The sequence below is a fragment of the Lissotriton helveticus genome, chromosome 1_1 (assembly GCF_964261635.1).
Source record: "Lissotriton helveticus chromosome 1_1, aLisHel1.1, whole genome shotgun sequence".
Taxonomy (NCBI): domain Eukaryota; kingdom Metazoa; phylum Chordata; class Amphibia; order Caudata; family Salamandridae; genus Lissotriton; species Lissotriton helveticus.
In genome coordinates this window covers 1,567,786,197-1,567,805,884 of record NC_136057.1, presented here as the reverse complement: position 1 = coordinate 1,567,805,884, position 19,688 = coordinate 1,567,786,197, and positions in this window count along the sequence as shown.

The window sequence follows — 19,688 nt, the reverse complement described above, 5'->3', positions numbered from 1 at the left end:
GAGACACCAATGCGAAAAAGTTCATCAGCGAGCGTAACTGGGTCGAAGAAGTCATCATCATCATCCCGTAAAATGGTCCAGGGCAACATTAGAACCATGTTGTTTTCAGACGCGCCATATGAACGCAACCACCCAATGGTGCGTCTGTATAACACTAAGCTGGCTAAAATGCTAGCGCTGGATCTTCTCCCTTTTTCTTTTGTAGAAGGGGTTGGTTTTCTAGAATTAGTGGCAGCGCTCTGCCCTAAATGGAAGGTTCCTAGCCGGTTCTATTTTGCCCGAGTTGCGGTTCCAGCACTACATGAAGATGTGCTGAAGGTGATTGAGGCAGCTTTGCAGAAGAGTGCTGTTCACACTATACATCTGACAACAGACATGTGGACCAGTGGCGCAGGCACTAATTACATGTGCATCACTGCACACTGGGTCTCTTTTTCAGGGGTTAAAGCAAAGCTAAACGCAGGTGCTGACCTGGACCAAGTTTTTAAAGCTGCTCGGAAACATGCAACAATAGCCATGTTTGGCTTGGAGAAACGTCATACAGCAGAAAACATTTTGAATGAGTTTAACACAAAGGTCTTTGACTGGCTGTCCCCAAAAAAACGCGAGATTGGTTATGTTTCCACGGATAATGGCGCCAATGTAGTTAAGGCCATGGATCTGGGTAACTATTTCAGAGTGCAGTGTTTGGCGCACTGTATCAACCTGGTTGTTAGAAAATTCTTGGATAAAGACAGTCCAGCATGCGAGTTAGTGGTCACCTGCCGAAAAATGTGCAACCATTTCAGCCATTCTTTTAAGGCCTGGAAGCATCTGAGGCGCCTGCTGCATGAACGTCAAATGCCAGTGAAAGCACTCATCCAGGAGGTGCCAACACGTTGGAACTCAACCTTCTACATGCTTGAGCGTCTGTATGAGCAGTTTACGGTACTCGATCAGTATTTCTTAACACTGGGTACAGCTCAGAAGGACCTGAGGCTACATGCAGAGCAATGGGAGCTAGTTAAATGTCTGACAGACATGCTTCGTCCTTTTGAGGTCTTCACGCGTGCAGTCAGCAGGGAGGACGGTAATTTGGGAAAAGCTATCCCATTGTTGCGCATGCTGGAGCACAAACTGAAGGCGGTGTCTTCTAAGTTTCAAAAAGATGAAGAAAAGCAAGAAGCTTTTGTTTTGGCGGAAAAATTATTAGAGCGCCTACTTGGCGATGAACGTCTTCAAAATATCCACTCAGAACAGCATTACATTTGTGCTACTATTCTGCATCCACGCTACAAAAAGGCGCTGGCAGGTAGTGCATTATTTCCTTTTGGTGATGAAGATGTTACAAAGTACAAACATTGGCTAGCCTTGTCAGCCATGAGGTTTGAAAGAGAACGGCAGCAAATTCAAGGAAGAGGCAGTACATCAGCATCAGCAGGCCATCCCCAGTCAAAAGACTCCACTTCTGCACCTGTGGCTTTGGCAGAAGTGACCTCTCAGCCGTTAAAGACACTGGCAACCGGATCATCTGCACCAGACACAACAGAAATATCGAGTGATGAAGAGGATTGGCTAGCTGAGCTTGGGTTTGGTTCTCAAAAGGTCCGAGCAAAAAGTACTCAAAGTGGAGGAAACGTGGAGAACCTTGAGTCGATGGTGCAGGACTATCTGAATGACTCAACAGAGGTCTATGTTAATGCTGACCCATTGGCGTATTGGCATGGGAAAAAAGAATTGTGGCCAGAGATCACCAACCTGGCTATACATTACTTGTCTTGCCCACTTGCAAGTGTGTCTTCTGAACGTGTTTTCAGTGCTGCTGGTGGCATTGTAACTTGCAAACGGACCCGCCTCTCGCCCAAAAATGTGGAGAGGTTAACAATGATCAAGATGAATGAGCACCTCATACCACCAGATTACAAAGTACCAGATTGCACGACTGAAGAAGACGAGGAGGACAGCAACTTAGATGAGGGAATTTCTTCTGTGTTAGGTGACACTGACCTACTCCTGTCTGAATTTGCAGAGTATGAGGACAAACTCTTCTTCCCTGACACCGAGCCCTGAAAATGAGCCAATGGTTCAGAAATTTTCTTTTTCGTACTTATTCACTTTTATTCCTGTGTTTCTGTCTTTCTTTGTTTTGCACAGTTAATATATTAAAACTTTAATCACCTGTACTTTTGCTTTTTGGCTGTTTGGGGGTCTTCTACTTGTTTTCGCCTGGGTTGACGGCTCTGGGGCCATTGCTGGGAAGGTCTAATACCGGATAAAACTGGTTTGGACAACATCCATGAGGAAAAAGTTTTTGCATTTTCTGACTTTTTGCTCAATGTAGCGTTTTCGGGGGCCTGTTTGGGGGGCTTCCTGGTGTTTGTGGGTGGGTTTCGGGGTCTGGGAGCACTGCTGGGTATGAATAGTGTTGATAGCAAGAGGTTTGAAGGAAATCCATGGAGGCAGAGGGGAGTTAGGGCCTAGCTGCAGAGCGCGCACTGAGTGATTTTGGAAATTTTCAGAAAAGTGACTGTCCACATTTTTGTACTTTTGCTTTTTGGCTGTTTGGGGGTCTTCTACTTGTTTTCGCCTGGGTTGACGGCTCTGGGGCCATTGCTGGGAAGGTCTAATACCGGATAAAACTGGTTTGGACAACACCCATGAGGAAAAAGTGTTTGCATTTTCTGACTTTTCGCTCAATGTAGCGTTTTCGGGGGCCTGTTTGGGGGGCTTCCTGGTGTTTGTGGGTGGGTTTCGGGGTCTAGGAGCACTGCTGGGTATGAATAGTGTTGATAGCAAGAGGTTTGAAGGAAATCCATGGAGGCAGAGGGGAGTTAGGATCTAGCTGCAGAGCGCGCACTGAGTGATTTTGGAAATTTTCAGAAAAGTGACTAAGTCCACATTTTTGTACTTTTGCTTTTTGGCTGTTTGGAGGTCTTCTACTTGTTTTCGCCTGGGTTGACGGCTCTGGGGACATTGCTGGGAAGGTCTAATACCGCATAAAACTGGTTTGGACAACATCCATGCGGGAAAGCCTTTTGGCACTTTTTGTAACTTAGGGTTCATTAGGGTTAGCCCTAGCAGCAGGATTGCATGTGTTTCGGGGTGTTCTTGATTTTTGCAACTGAGTTCTGGGGTCTTAGAGCACTCGTGGGAATGTGTAATTTTGGTTGCAAGTGATTTGAAGAAAATCCATGGTGGGAAAGTGGGGATCACTTACTCTGTGAGAGGCACTTAGTGTTGAAAACATTTAGCCATTTACACTTAAAGGAAGAAAATGACACAGACTTAAGTTTCAGGAAAACAAACTTACTGTTAAACCCCCACCCACCAGACTCAAAAGCAGTAAAAAACAGGTATGCTCAGATAAAGTTTCAAAAAGTATATTTGTATAGCCCTAACAAAATATTCTCCCGCAAGACCCTCCCTAACCCCAACGATTGTCCTTCAAAAGTCCCAAAAAGAACCCAACTCCCAAATCCCACCCCCCAAAAGTCTCTAAAAAAGGGGCAAGGGACACTACGGCAGGATGCTGTTCACTGTAGCTGCCAGTGCATCATACTCCTTGCATGGCATGGTCGGAGCGGAGGCCCTCCACCAAGTTCTTATAAGTTAAGACCTCCTGCTCCAAGTAGGACACTCTGAGGGATAAGCGGCGCTGGTGTGCCTTGCAACTCCTGTGGGGGGCAGCTGATGTCTTTGCTGCTCGGCGGTGGCGGTTGGCTTTGGTAGCCCGGCTCCGTACCGCTGGAGCACTGCGCTGGCTGGCTGCCCGTGTGGGCCCGGAGGAGGATGCAGCTGTCGCAGTAGATGTACTAGTAGACTGCGTGTCCTCCTCCTCCAGGGCCAGCAGCCGCCGATATTCTGCAACAGTGGCATCCAGCCTCCGTTGCCGGGCCATTCGAGCCTGCTCCTTCCTTGATGGTTTGTTGGATTTGGAAGGAGCAACTATATAAAGAAAGAAAGACATAGTCTGTAACCAATGCTCTTAAGATTAACACAAAATGATTGAGCAGAAAGTTGTGTCACAGTACAACTAGCAACTTGAAAGCACAGTACATAACTATTGAGGCCAGTATCTATCTAACCTCCCACTTCTTCATCCTTGCTCTAACATTAGTGGGAGTTTAAGGAACAAATTCCACGAGCACTATGGACTTCCATTACAGTCGACGATGACAGTACACCAGTCTTATTCTTCTTCTTCTCTCTTGTTTAGGAAAATTGGTACGTTATCTTCTGCAAGCCGGCATAATGCCAGCGCAGTGAACTTGCACCCGAGAAAAACAGACGCACACCATGATGAGTGAGACAGACTTGCGTTACTGTACCGGTACAGTACATGCAGGTGGTGAAGCTCATATTTTTCTATTACAGGTGGCACTGAGAATACTCTGTTAAAAGGGCTACTGCTTAATTAATTTAACTTTCACCCTACAGTGCAAATGAGTACTAGAGAAGGAAAAAGAAGAAACTAAATAATCTGATTATCTATCACTTCACATGGGATGTATTTGATTACATATGGGATGACTTTAGGTGCTTTGCGTTTTATTGAGTGAACAGTGATACACCCACACATGAATGACGTACTACTACCAAAGTAAAATATTAAGAGAGGTAGGGAGTGTCCACCATAATAACCGGATTTATGCTGTGCTTGCAGTTGCAATACAAACTACTGCTACTATTCATGGTAGTATTTGGACAAAATTGCAACTTCTTTTCCTTGCCTTTCCTACACTGGAACGGACGTGCGGGTGCGGTGTTACATGATCTTCAAAGTAACACTTTGTTCATCCAGTGACCATCTACTCTCTCTAGATACACATATGCTATCTAAAAGTCAGATAGTACCATGATCCAGGCATCCATCCATTCAAAGTATATGCACACATACAGTTTCTGTTTCACCCACCAAGGCTGTTCTACTTCCACCCATCCTTGCTTCATCATTCACCCAGCCATGCACCATACCATATTCTTTCCTTCCCAGCCACCTCGGGGACCAAGCAAACACATATCATTCAGTCATCATTAAATTTCTCGTCCTTCCACACTTACTTACACCCTTCTTTCGCTTTTCGTTCATCCCATCCATCAAGTTAATCTCAGATCTGATTGGGATTCTTCTCGCCAAAAACTTCACAGCTAAGTCGAAGTACATTTAGAGGAGGCTACTACCTGGTTGATTTATAATGCACCAGTGCAGAAAGCACACTCTGCAGTCTTAAATCTCAATAAGTAAGGAATATATAGCTTACCTCTCTCTGCCTCCACCGTGTGAACCCTCACAGGCACATTGGTGTTGTCCGGCACTTGCACCGCCTCCTCCCCAGAAGTGTCCTCCTCATCCACTACCACCACCTCCGCGCTGGCCCCGCCACCAGATGTTCCACCTACAAAGTACATTTAAGATTGTTAGAATACACCACTCACTACTATATAATATTTGGTCTAGGAATAAAGAAATGTGAAAAAAAACAGAAAACAATGTAATAATTTGTGACTGTCTAATCTAAAGTAAAAATTTTCCTTTTTCCAGGGAAGGCTCAGTCCATAGAGCTATTGCTGACTAGAATGGGAGTCCAATGGAATTGCCAAATGTGCAATCTTAGTTAGCTACATAGACAGACTAATAAGAATAATCTAGTAATACCACAGGGAGTCTTAGTCGAGGCAGGATAAGAATTTAGATACAGTCTACAAGAAGAACAAAGACGATTTAGAAAAAATCGAATGAGGAACGTTAGGAAAAAATAGGTACTCTATATTAAAATGAAAACTTACTGGGGCCAGCAAAGGAGCCCTCGCCTGGCCGATCCTGCCCTTCTACAGCAGCAGCAGCAACCACCTCCTCCTCTGTCCTCTTGCCCCTGGGGGGAGCTGATGTACAACATGAAAGAAAGAAAGACACGAAAACATGGATGATTGTTGTTAACCAAATCAAACATTTCAAAAGAACAATAACAAAATATTTTGGCGAAATAGCAAATAGACAACTATTCCACGGGATATATTGACCGATCCCATGTGGTCTACTACGTTATTAGTATTGCTTGATTTGCGGACCGTCGACTTGGAAAGTTCTTATGTAACTCACTAAACAAACTACTAAAAAGGTTCGCCTAGGACTGGCAGGCAGCAGTCCGCAGCACGCAAAGTGACAGACAAAGTCCATCGTGATTGCAGATCAGCGACAACACTAAAAAGTTTCCTAGTACATTAACCAGTCATTAAAATACTCAATCTATCAATCCTCCACCACTATTTCTTCTTATCGCCATGTGTACAAAAGAAGGACTAAACTTGAGTCTGTAGGGGCTGATCTAGAAGCCCCTTGCGGCTCTTTTGCTCCATTGTTGCGTGACTTTTGTGACGCAGCTGCAGGACAAAAGAGGCGCCATGGTGCGGCGTATATTAACAACGTGACGCATATGGGAGATGCATCACGTTGTAAAGCCCTGCGCCATCAGGGGGCGTTCCGGCGCAAGGGAGGGCGTTCCTGCGCAGGAACGCATCCTAAAAGTGGCTGAGTGACATCTACAAGATTTTAATCGGTCACTTTGAGGACAATGATGCGTGACTCAAACCCTGCGCCTGCTTGAAGCAGACGTACGGCTTGATGCAGCATTGGGGAGATAGAGCACCCCAGAGCATTGCTGGAGCTGCACCATTGTTGCGACGCAACTCCAGCAATGCGCCGCCTTTACGGCACAGAAGCGTAACGCTTCGGTGACGTTTTGGGCACATGGTGCGCCGCATTGTAAATACGGTGCACCATGGGTGGTGGTGGCGTGGCACACAATTACTGGCGCATCCCTGCTACTTTGCAGGGATGCACCGGTAATTAAATATCTGACCCTTAGTGTCTAGCATTACACAGTTCTTTAAACTACACTCATGCATAATTTCACAGGCCAATGAAATGAACACAAAATCGAAAACAAATAAGCATAGTAGCAGCGCTACTGAGAAGGAGAGCAGTGCACCTGAAATCCACAGAAGATTTTGAAATATAATTTACCTACAATGTAATCAGCAGCATTATTGCTCTTGGTAAAAAACAAAAATTTGCAAGATAATAACACACAGAGCAGGAGAAAACAGAGTAGTAAAGAAATAGCTACTACTACTCACCAAGCCCGGGGATCTCAAGGCCGAGCAGGTCCAGCAGATCGCGTTCCCGGTCCAGGATATCCGTCCAACTGTGTGTGAATTGGTTGTAGGTGCGCCGGACCCGAGATTGTTGGTACATGGACCGGAACACCTTCTCCCACCGCTTCCGGCGCTCCCGGAGCCCGTAGCCGCTAGCGATCTTGCCGCCTGCCATGATGGTCCTGGGGAGGCGGCGCTGAACATAAAAAACTAGTGCGGCCACCTCCTCCGCGCTGAAGATCTCCCGGGGTGTGACATTTTCCCCCCTCAAACGTCGTCCTGGATACCAATGCGCATGCGCGGGCGGCCGCGCATGAACATTGGTATCCAGGAAGGGACGCTATTTTCAAGAAGGGAGCCCCAGGCGAACACCGGACACGGTAAGTGCTTTAAATTTGTTTTATTAAGGTTAGTTGCTTAAATAATGTATGTAGGGGAGGGCGGGAGGGAGGCGGGTGGCGGCCGACTCGGCTACGCACACAGAGTGGGCGTAGCGTTGCCGGCTACGCTGTCTACGCAAAATGCGTAGAAGGCAACACTACGCCTACTCCGTGGGCGTAGCCGATTCGGACGCCCAGGGTTAGCCATTTTGTCGTCAAGCCATTGCTCCAGAAAGCTGGTCATGTTCGCATTGGGTCCCTCTATGAGCTCTGGTTGTCCTATAATCCTAAGATTATTCCTCCTGGCCCTATTTTCAGCATCTTCCGCTCTACTCTTTAAGGTATTAACTCTGCCCACCATGTGTGACATCTGTTCACGCATGGATCCCATTTAAGGGGTAATGTCCTCTAGTGAGCGTTCTGTAGTAGTGACACTTTCTGCCAGTCTTCGATGTTCATCTCTCAGAAGCCCTATATTCCTTACTGTAGTATCAGTTGTCTGCTCACATGCCTCCTGTAGCAATGGCCTGCAGCAAAGTGTGTAGTGTTGAGCCATGCTGACCTCTAGGTTGAGGCCCAGGGCCCGAGGCCATCTTATACATGGTAGTGGGATTCGACTCCAGAGTGCGACAGGAGTCGTTTGATTCTTTCTTTTTTTAATATTAACCTGTCTCTGCTCGCTAGCATAAGCTTTGGGGAGGGACGGTGGGTGGCACAGTAGGCAAGTTTAATGCTTTTGTTTGTTTGTCTCCCTAAGGTTCCAGGGCCTATGCAGGGGTGGAATCCAAGATATGTGCTGAAGTTAACACTCATGTCTCTGGTACAAGGAGTAAATTAGGGGGGCAACCCAGTCCTCATTTCTCTCAGGCAGTTCTCCGGGGAAGTCTCAAGCCCAGGGAGTCACGTGGGGGAGGGGTGTAGTTCTGTCTGCAAATGTGGATCAGTGTTCAGGGTAATGGGTCACTCCTTACAAGCGCTGTGAATGGTTTCCGGGTCCCCACCAGGGCTGGAATGTGCCCCAAGCAATAGCTCCTCATTTTGCAAAATGACAGCATTGAAAGGAGAAGAGAGGGAAGATAAACCCCAGCACCAAGTCATCATGGGGGGAAGAGGGGAAATGCAAGAGTTCCCCCAGAGTGTCCAAGTATTATGGCTGGGCCGGGCACTCACAGCTGTTCAATGCATGATCGCCAGGTCATTAGGATATACAGGGACCTCGAGTCACCTGCACAGTAACAATGATGTGCTGCACTCCTGGTCTCCTGTTCATGGTGCAGTACAGCATCAGGTAGCCAGGGCGTGGTGGTTGGGGAAGGGGAGGCCTATGTACCCTCTACCATACAGTGCCAGCAGAAACCGGTGATGCCAGGAGCTTGATCAGGTATGGTAGACCTCACACCACAGAGTGCTGATAGTCACGCCAGCTCACCTGACATGTTGTTTCCTAGCAGGGCCGTCCACACCTCGAGGTTGCATGGGGCCACCCAATGAGATCCCCGCTCAGGTCTGCTATGTTGTAATCATCTTAGGCCCCTGCATCCCTTTACTGTGAACTGCTGAAGACCAGCACCCCTTAGCTCTCTCGTAGAAGACACCGGGCACATCTTCCGGCACTCCGTGTCCCAGCTCCACAGTTTGCTCCCACTGCCTTCACTTGGGTAGGGGCCTTTTCAGGTCTCTGGGGATACACTTGCAGTTCATTGCAGCTTGTTACAGCCCATACAGGCCCTGGAGGCATTAACGTCAGTGGGATACGCCCCAGAACGAAAGGCGTATCCCGGACACAATCACCAGTCCCAGGCAGTTGGGATCCCCAGTCGGTAGCAGTCGGAGGTCCTGGGAAGATAGGGAGGCAGGGAAGTGGAACGGCGGCCCAGCCCTACAGTTCACTCCCGTAAGGCCCTTCTGGGCACTCTTGAAGCCGCGGGTCCAGAAACTGTGTAATATGTAACAAGGACAACCCTAAATGCCCTCAGGGACTAGGGTAAGTACTAGCTACATGAACAGAGTCGAGTGTGGGTCTCTGTCTAGTGTAAGGGTACATCCACTATTACTCCAATGGGGAGACCCACAATCAATGTATTCTTCAACTAATCCAGTGGTAAATACTCACTCAGATCATATTTGTAAGAAGCAAACGGACTGACAGAGTATCTGAAGTAGATGCAGTTACAAATACACTTCAGTAAACCGGAAGCACAGGGTAGTCGATATGTGCCTCATCTCACCACATCTTGCGCACTCTGCACCGGCTGCCCTCTGTTGCTCATCCAGCAACCCAATGTGCGATCCTGGGTCGGGTCTCGCCGCCTTCGCCCAGGGTCCCACCACAGTCCAGGGAACCAGGGAGGTTGACAAGGCAATGCATGGCCGCTACATCAGGGCTGCTCCACCATCTTGAAAATCAGCCAACCTGGTCTCCACTGCAAACTGGCCAATTTAATGGATCAAATATCCCCAAAGGGCACAGTGCAGGGTCGCAGGCAGGCTGAGGGCCTTGGTCTCTTGTGAGACCCGGCCTATTCTGGCAATTAATGTGTAGGATGGCCACGGACGACGGTGTGCGTTGCCGAGAACGCCACAGCTCATGTCCTATGCCTTCGTCACCTAGCCACATCCCCCTGGCTCGAGGTCCATTAGACCGTGGCAAGGTATTTGTGTTGTGTGTATATACTGGAATGTGAGCAAACAAATAGTGTCAATGGGTCAAAAATAAAACAAACTTTGTACTCAAATGTGACATAAACCTATCTAAACAGGATATTGTATTCTGTATGCAGTAGCATAAACACCTTTCAAAGGTCCTGATGAAGGCAGAGGACCCTCTCGTCCACTCACCTGCTGAAACATGTTGACCATACATTATATATAGCAGATATTTGCTCATACTGCTATTTTTGCACTTTTTTTAAGACTTGGACAAGTGAGAGACACCATTAAACTGTTTATATCTCTCATTTTCTCCAATTTTAATTACACACATTAAATGTATATTGTTTTCACTTTTGTGCACTGCAATTCAGTAGCTCTAGAATCATTTACATCCTGTTCTCATTCAATTAAGTTCACCTAATAGTATAGGACATATTCAGCTGTGTCCTGTAGGTGACCTTTTGCATCATATGGTATGAGGAAGCCCAAATGATGAATAGGGCGGTACAGGACAGCTACTGATGGGTATCCTTGAATACCAATAGGTATCTAGAGGTAGCACCCATTTTTCACAGAAAACAATATCCTGTTTAGATAGGTTTACGTCACATTTGAGTACAACGTTTGTTTTATTTTTGACCCATAATAATTTAAATTGTTTTTTAACAGTATTCAACTATTGTATATGTTTTTACTTTGTAATTAATTTTTAAATTATTTTTTTATGTAATGCATTTTTATATCTAATGTTTGGTGCAAGCCTTGCTGTTCTCTTTTGAGTTGGCACTACATGTTTTATTGAGAATGTATTTTTAATTGTCACACTATAAGCAACAACGTTCAGAGAGTGTTTACAGTATGTAGCAAAATGCTACATATTGTCATCATACAATCTTTCTTTTGGCACTGTACGTCATGTGCCGCAGTTTTTCTCCTTTTTCTCCCTCTTGTACTATTTCACATTCTTCGTGAGCTGTGTGGTTGGAATGCATAGCCTGCAGGTGCTTTCACATACCACTTGTACCTATGGAGTACTGACCAGGTCTACCCCTGTGGAGCACCTGCATACATAAGGTGAATAGAATTTCTTGTGTATTTTTTATTTTGTTGCCACCTGGAAAAGAAAAGAATTCTCAATACAAACCATTCTCATTCGGGCATAGTTAGCTGTTCTGCTGCAGATGTTGATGGCAGTGATATGAGGTCGTCACACTGTGATGATGCAGAGCGGGAAGGGCCTTGAGATGGTGTGGCAGTAGTTCCTGCAGTAAAATTTTCCCCAAATCCATAATGGAGTTTGATTGTTTTCACACCAATCTGCCTCTGTAAAACACCAATGTACTAATGGTGCTCAAGAAATTCACATGAGATTGTCCCTCAGTGGCCGATCAGATGGCTGCTTTCATTTTTACTGTTTTATTTTGTTGCTGTCCCATTGGTACCGGGGAACTCCCATGTGGCCCATAAAGCCAATGATTGAGTGTGGTATCACTCTTATGAGGCCTTTGCTTCCCTTTTTTGGGTCCTGCAGTAGTAACACCGGCCCTCGAAGGGTTAAAGTTTAGTTTCCTATGAAGATCTCACCTAGTTACACGTTTGAGACTAGGGCTTTTTTGACAGGCCTAAATGACTACGTCGATTTGTAGTTTTTTATTTTTTTTTAACTCCTCTTTTAGGTGTTACAGTCCCGTGGTTTCTAAGCTCCCGTCAAATGTTCTGCATTAGGTATCTGGAGAAGACTAGGTTCACACGTTGTGTAATCTGTCCTAAATTATTTGAGGGGGATTATTCAAAAAGTAAATTTCAAAATGGAATCAGGAGGAGAACACCCTGAACCTTAAGACCCTGAACAAGTAGAGGAGGAAAGCAGAGGCCCTACAGAATCCATAGTTTGGGAGTTGTCTACAATTCCACCTGCCGAGAAAACGGTCAATGCCAAGAAATCTAGGTGCAAAATTTGTGTCAAGGAGTTGAGAGGAGGGACGGGGAAGAAGTACTCCTTTGGTACTTGAATGCATAAACACCTGAATGCATGGCATTGCTGGCAATTGAACGCTGCAAAAAGAAGAATACAGGAGGTGCAGGTGGTATCTACATTTGCCACTTCCCTCCAACATGCGGTGACTCCTGGAGACACCTTCCACAGGATCTTTTGCCTGCACTGTGGCAAAGTTATCTCAGTGAGCAAGCAGAGTGCCACTGCTTGGAAGAACTAGCTAATAGCTCATACGGAAAATTACCTACAAATTAAAAATCATTTAAAAACATCACATCAGGGTTCTTTTTCGAACCACATTCATTGGTATAAATATTAAAGAAAAACTTATGTTGTTTGTCATGTCTCTCCCCAATTGTTAAAGTATGTTACTGAAAGTATGTTACTGTGGACCAGTATCTAGAAGAAGTAATGTTATATTTGCAAAAGGGATGCAATATTGCCTAAGACATTTTACAAATCCAATGATATTTTTGAACTAACCTAAACGAATATGTCCTTCCTGCCACCAGGCCCTGTGCTCAACCCTCCATGAAGTGGCCAAAACCTGTGTCCAATCTGCCACAAGATGGCTAATCCCTGCTGTGTGTTGCTGAAGGGTGTGTACCTTGCGTGGTGACCGTCCTGTCCTGGGCAGAAGCGGTCGCTCCCACCACCTCCTCCCTGACTTGGTATCGTACCTGTGAATCTCCTGCATTTGTAGCGCTTCTTGACACGACTTTGCAGCGCTTCCTGAGTCTCACTGCTTGTGTGCCATTTACTGTATTGCATTGAACTGTATTTGCAGCGCTTCTTAACCCATCTTTGTAGCGCTTCTTGACCCTACTGCGTGGCTGCACAATCCGATCGCTTAAGGGAACTTTGCTCAGAAACAGTGCCAATCATCCTAGCGCTCTTGAGCCCTCCATTGCGCTTTACTTTCGCAAACCTCTGCTGCATTATTCCCACCCCACAAGCGGCATTACCCCGTCCTACCCTGCAGCATCTGTGTTGTTACAGCCATTTTGAGCTCGTTTGTTTGGCCGTCCACACACACCTCCCCCCCACCTCGCTCCCGCCTCCCAGCTGCCCCTCCCACCCACAGAAACTACAGAGCGTCCGAGCCCTCGTGAGAGCTGTGACCGTCCTGCCCTGGGCAGAAGCGGTCGCTCCCACCACCTCCTCCCTGACTTGGTATCGTACCTGTGAATCTCCTGCATTTGTAGCGCTTCTTGACACGACTTTGCAGCGCTTCCTGAGTCTCACTGCTTGTGTGCCATTTACTGTATTGCATTGAACTGTATTTGCAGCGCTTCTTAACCCATCTTTGTAGCGCTTTTTGACCCTACTGCGTGGCTGCACAATCCGATCGCTTAAGGGAACTTTGCTCAGAAACAGTGCCAATCATCCTAGCGCTCGTGAGCCCTCCATTGCGCTTTACTTTCGCAAACCTCTGCTGCATTATTCCCACCCCACAAGCGGCATTACCCCGTCCTACCCTGCAGCATCTGTGTTGTTACAGCCATTTTGAGCTCGTTTGTTTGGCCGTCCACACACACCTCCCCCCCACCTCGCTCCCGCCTCCCAGCTGCCCCTCCCACCCACAGAAACTACAGAGCGTCCGAGCCCTCGTGAGAGCTGTGACCGTCCTGTCCTGGGCAGAAGCGGTCGCTCCCACCACCTCCTCCCTGACTTGGTATCGTACCTGTGAATCTCCTGCATTTGTAGCGCTTCTTGACACGACTTTGCAGCGCTTCCTGAGTCTCACTGCTTGTGTGCCATTTACTGTATTGCATTGAACTGTATTTGCAGCGCTTCTTAACCCATCTTTGTAGCGCTGCTTGACCCTACTGCATGGCTGCACAATCCGATCGCTTAAGGGAACTTTGCTCAGAAACAGTGCCAATCATCCTAGCGCTCGTGAGCCCTCCATTGCGCTTTACTTTCGCAAACCTCTGCTGCATTATTCCCACCCCACAAGCGGCATTACCCCGTCCTACCCTGCAGCATCTGTGTTGTTACAGCCATTTTGAGCTCGTTTGTTTGGCCGTCCACACACACCTCCCCCCCACCTCGCTCCCGCCTCCCAGCTGCCCCTCCCACGCTCCGCCCCCTCCACTCTCCATTTAAATCATATGAACCAACGTGCAGCGTCCACGCGCTGCGGCCGCGCCGAAGGTGCGCCAAAGGTAAGCCCGTCTACGCCCGTCCGCGCCTGGACTGCACCCAGCGCCAGCCCCCTTGGCCCCCGCCGCTCCCAACCCTCTAGAGTCACATACGATGCCGCTACTCTCCTCGCCCTCAACCCCGGACGCACCCCACTATGCTGCGAAGCTACCCCTGGACGTACCCACGGCCCATTCTCCTGCCTCTCCTGTAAGTTCAACTGCTTCAGGACCCTCACCAAACACACTTCCTCCACACACAGCTCCGAACCCAACGACTTGAAATGCATCCTACTGAACACCCGCTCGGTCCACAGACATGCAACCGAACTCTGGGACCTAATTGACACTGCGTCACCTGACATCGCCTTCCTTACTGAAACATGGATGAACGCATCTTCTGCCCCCGACATCGCCATAGCCATACTGGACACTTACAAGATCATTCGAAAAGACCGCACCGATCAAACTGGAGGAGGCATCGCCATCGTCCATAGAAACACCATCAAAATTACAACCAGCTCTGACGTCAATCTTGCAACCGCCGAACACCTCCACTTTCAGATCCACACCGACCCCAGGACCACACTTAGAGGAACCCTCATTTACAGGCCCCCAGGCACCCGATCTCAATTCAGCGACGACATCGCTGACTTCGTCAGCCCGCACGCCCTCGCCTCCTAGAACTACATTCTTCTAGGAGACCTCAACTACCACCTTGACAACATTCTCGACAACAACACCACCACCCTTCTGGACAACCTGTCCAATCTCGGACTCAAACAACTTGTTGACACCCCCACTCACATAGCCGGACACACGCTCGACCCTATCTTCACCTCCAGCAAGCACATCTCCTTCGATCACACTACAGCTCTCCACTGGACGGATCACAGCTGTGTTCACTTCAGCTACAAAACAACCCTGACCCACAACCGTCCACAACCCATTCCCCGAAGAAAATGGAACAAAATCACCACCGACCAACTCCTCGCATCACTCAGTCAAAACACTCCCACCCTAGCAACGGACCCAGACCTAGCGGCCACCAACCTCAGGCAATGGATTACCCACAGTGCGGACGAACTAGCACCCCTGAAAAAACACCAGCCGAAATCATCCAGCAAAAAAGCTCCCTGGTTCAATGATGACCTTAAAAAATCCAAGAAGACATGCCGCACCCTGGAGAAGAATTGGAGAAAAGAACCAACCTCAGACAACATGGCCTCCCTCAAGACAGCCACCCGCAAACACCACCAACTGATTCGATCCGCCAAGAAATCAGCATTTAAGAACCGTCTCGACAACAATTCTCATAACAGCAAGGAACTCTTCAATATCATCAAAGAATTCACCAACCCTCCCGCAGCATCCAACGACATCACTAACTCCCAAGACCTCTGCGATGCGCTATCCTCCTTCTTCTACAACAAAATTGCCGACATCCACAACAGCTTCAAGAATACTCCCAATGACCAACTCACCCCACCCCCTTCAGATCCCACCCCTCCAACTAACTACCTCAACTCCTGGAACCCAATCACCATTGAAGACACCATTCGCCTCATGAACTCAATCCACTCTGACTCACCTTCTGACCCCTGTCCCCACTACATCTTCAACAAAGCTGACTCCATCATTGCTCCCCAACTCCGCGATGTCATCAACTGCTCCTTCAACTCCGCCACCTTTCCAGAAATATGGAAACACGCCGAACTCAGCGCCCTTCTGAAAAAACCAACAGCAGACCCCTCAGATCTGAAAAACTACCGACCCATTTCCCTCCTCCCTTTCCCGGCCAAGGTCATCGAGAAAGCCGTCAATAGCCAACTCGCAGCCTTCCTTGAATCCAACAACTCCCTGGATCCCTCACAGAACGGCTTTCGAGCCAAACACAGCACCGAAACTGCCCTCATTGCGGCGACCGACGACATCCGAGCACTCCTGGACAGCGGTGAAACAGTGGCCCTCATCCTACTCGACCTCTCCGCCGCCTTCGGCACTGTCTGTCACAACACCCTCATACAACGCCTCAACAACATCGGCATACAAGGAAAAGCCTTGGACTGGATCATCTCGTTCCTTGCCGGGAGAACCCAAAGAGTCCGACTCCCCCCTTTCTACTCAGAGCCCACCGAAGTCATCTGCGGCGTACCTCAAGGCTCCTCACTCAGTCCCACCCTCTTCAACGTGTACATGAGTCCCCTCGCCTCCATCGCACGTCAACACAACCTCAACATCATCTCCTACGCCGACGACACCCAGCTAATCCTTTCCCTCACCAAAGACCCCAACACAGCCAAAAACAACCTTCACGAAGGTATAAAAGAAGTAGCCGAATGGATGAAACAGAGCCGCTTAAAACTCAACTCAGACAAAACGGAGGTGCTCATCCTAGGATCCTCCCCCTCAGCTTGGGACGACTCCTGGTGGCCTTCCGCTTTGGGATCTGCGCCCACACCCACAGACCATGCACGTAACCTTGGCTTCATTCTAGACTCCTCCCTCTCAATGTCCAGACAAGTCAACGCCGTATCGTCCTCCTGCTTCAACGTCCTTCGCATTCTCAAAAAGATCTTCCGCTGGATCCCCCTCGAAACAAGAAAGACTGTCACCCATGCACTGGTCACGAGTCGACTGGACTATGGCAACACACTCTACGCCGGAATTACAACAAAATTGCAGAAAAAACTCCAGCGCATCCAAAACGCATCAGCGAGACTCATATTAAACATCCCGCGCCAGGAGCACATCACAGGTCACTTAAAAAACCTCCACTGGCTTCCCGTCAACAAGAGAATTACTTTCCGCCTTCTTACCCACGCACACAAGGCCCTTTATAATCTTGGACCCGAATGCCTCAACACCCGACTGTCCTTCTACTATCCCACCCGACAACTAAGATCATCCAACCAAGCCCTCGCCGCAGTCCCGCGCATCCGAAAAACCACCATGGGTGGCAGATCCTTCTCCTTCCTGGCTGCCAAGACCTGGAACTCACTCCCCACCCACCTCCGCCTTACTCAGAATCACATCTCCTTCAGAAAAGAACTGAAAACATGGCTATTCGATAAACAATAAACCCCTCCCTCCAGCGCCTTGAGACCCTCTGGGTGAGTAGTGCGCTTTATAAATACATGAACTTGAACTTGAACTTGCGGGTTAGCCAACCCCAACTGCATACAGACATTCCCTGCACCCAACCCCCCAACAGGTTGCCATTCCCTTGTTTTAATCAGTTTTATTTTTGGTACCGCTGCACTCACAGAGGCCTTGCTGGATCCCATGGTAGTACTTCAGTACCTTAGACAAAAATCAACCATTTTCTTGGGAGGGGGGGGGTTTTAATTGCTGAGTCGTCTCTATGGGCCCCTCTCTCACACTGGCCTTTGTGTCAGGGTGTACTCACTCTGCCTCCTTATATGACTTGTTTCATTAATAGTTAAGACTCAGGTACCCAGTCTGTGAGTCCTGTAATTGGAGACTCAATATTTTCTCAATGGTGTGTCCAGCCAATCAGATCATTTGTGATTAATTGTACCAGTACCTGCACCACAGGACTGAAAAGGCCACTGGTAGAAAAAGCTCCCTCAACAAATCAGCCTTCAGTATTTTTTTTTTTTTTTGGTTTGGTATGGAACTGCAGGAGTACCATTAGACCAACCGTCCAGCAACCTCTAACTTTTTTGAGGCTTAATCCCATACCGAACCAAGGCTCCTCTGTAAACATAAATGTCTTGAAAACGGCTGAACAGACCTACACAACATTACAAAAAGCATACTTTCAAAGTAAAGCTCTAACTTTGTGCAAAATTCGTGTGAATCTATTGAATCATTTTTTTTGCACTGGAGAACAAACTTTCCTATTGGAATTAAAAAAGGAAATTGCAGTTTTGGGAATCTCTTGGCTTTATAATAGATAGATAAAAAGATTGATAGACAGACTACTTGACAGACAGACAGGCACTCAGACGGGTAGGTAGATAGAAAGACAGACAGACAGAAATTTGGACGGACGGAGAGATTACCCATGCTAACAATGTCATTTTATAAATTAAAATTATGGTCCATACTGAACTGTCCACATAACATAACTTACAAACATTTCAGAGTGTAGCTTTACCACAAAGATTGTTGTATACACTCTACAAAAGCTTACCATGCTTTAGTGCAATCAGCCTTTATAAGACAAATGGGAGCTTCATATACTCATACAGAGTTCTCATTTAGAACTCAGATTATATGAAATGATCAAATAATTCTACATTACTGAAAAAGCAAAGATTGGAATATATGAGTCATTGTCTTAACTGCCGACTGTAGAATAAGAAATCCTGGGCTAAAATCCCAGCTTCCTCCGTCTGTCAAAACTGTTTGATTCTGGGCAAACCGTGTGACACTCTGTACTTCATTTTCTTTAGCTGGCACAGTTGTGAGCAGAAGTGATCCCGTTTCCAGAATGTGCACCATAAACAAAGGCCTTTGATATATGTGATTGAATTGATTATAATGCTGCACCTTATATATTAATGACAATCTAACTTGTACAATACAAGCCACAACCTAACAATCTCTTAGCTCGCTCATGAGAACATCAGATCGGCCAAACATGTTTGCTGTTAGAGGCTAGTTCTACAGTTGCCTTGCACCTTGATGCCTTGCTATAGTCCAGTACTAACGTTATGCCAGCCTTTTGTTCATTTCAGAATTCGCTGCCCTTCTTCTTTTGTACATCCCTGGTTGGAGTTTGTAAACTTCTTTTTCACTGTAACTCTGTGGATCCAATGATTCCCATTATGGACCGATTATGAATTGTATATAGGAGGGGGTTAAACTAGTGTCCCCTCCTATTAGGGAGTCACCATGGAATGTACCAATGGTTTGTGACCACAACTGCGGTCACCAGCCATTGATCAGATTCCAACGCTTCAAAGAGAGTAGTGGTTGATTCGTGAAGGGGAAGGTTTCCCTAGGGGACTTCATTGGAAAAAGATGTTTCCTTTAGGAAAAGTAATTCCAGGAATGTTGCCCATTGTAGCCCATCATTGCTGCATTTACAGTCAACCAAAGGAGACTGCAAATTGCAACCCCCATAATTTATATTCATTTGGCAGGTCCTTGCACAATTTGCACTTCCTGGTTTGTGAATGGGTCTTTATACTTCGAGCCACAAGAAAAGAGGACATTTTGGTAGCTAGTTCCAAAGCTGCTGAACAGGCTGCCACAAGGTATCAAGCAGATGTCTGTAGGAAATCTAGCAAAACGCATCTGCTCTGTTAGTCTCTATGGGTGGATTCGGGTGAACGGAATTGAATGGACTTCAAATTCATATAGTGCTAAAGACTTCAAGTAGCAAATGAGCGCTGGCTACCTGATCAGCCC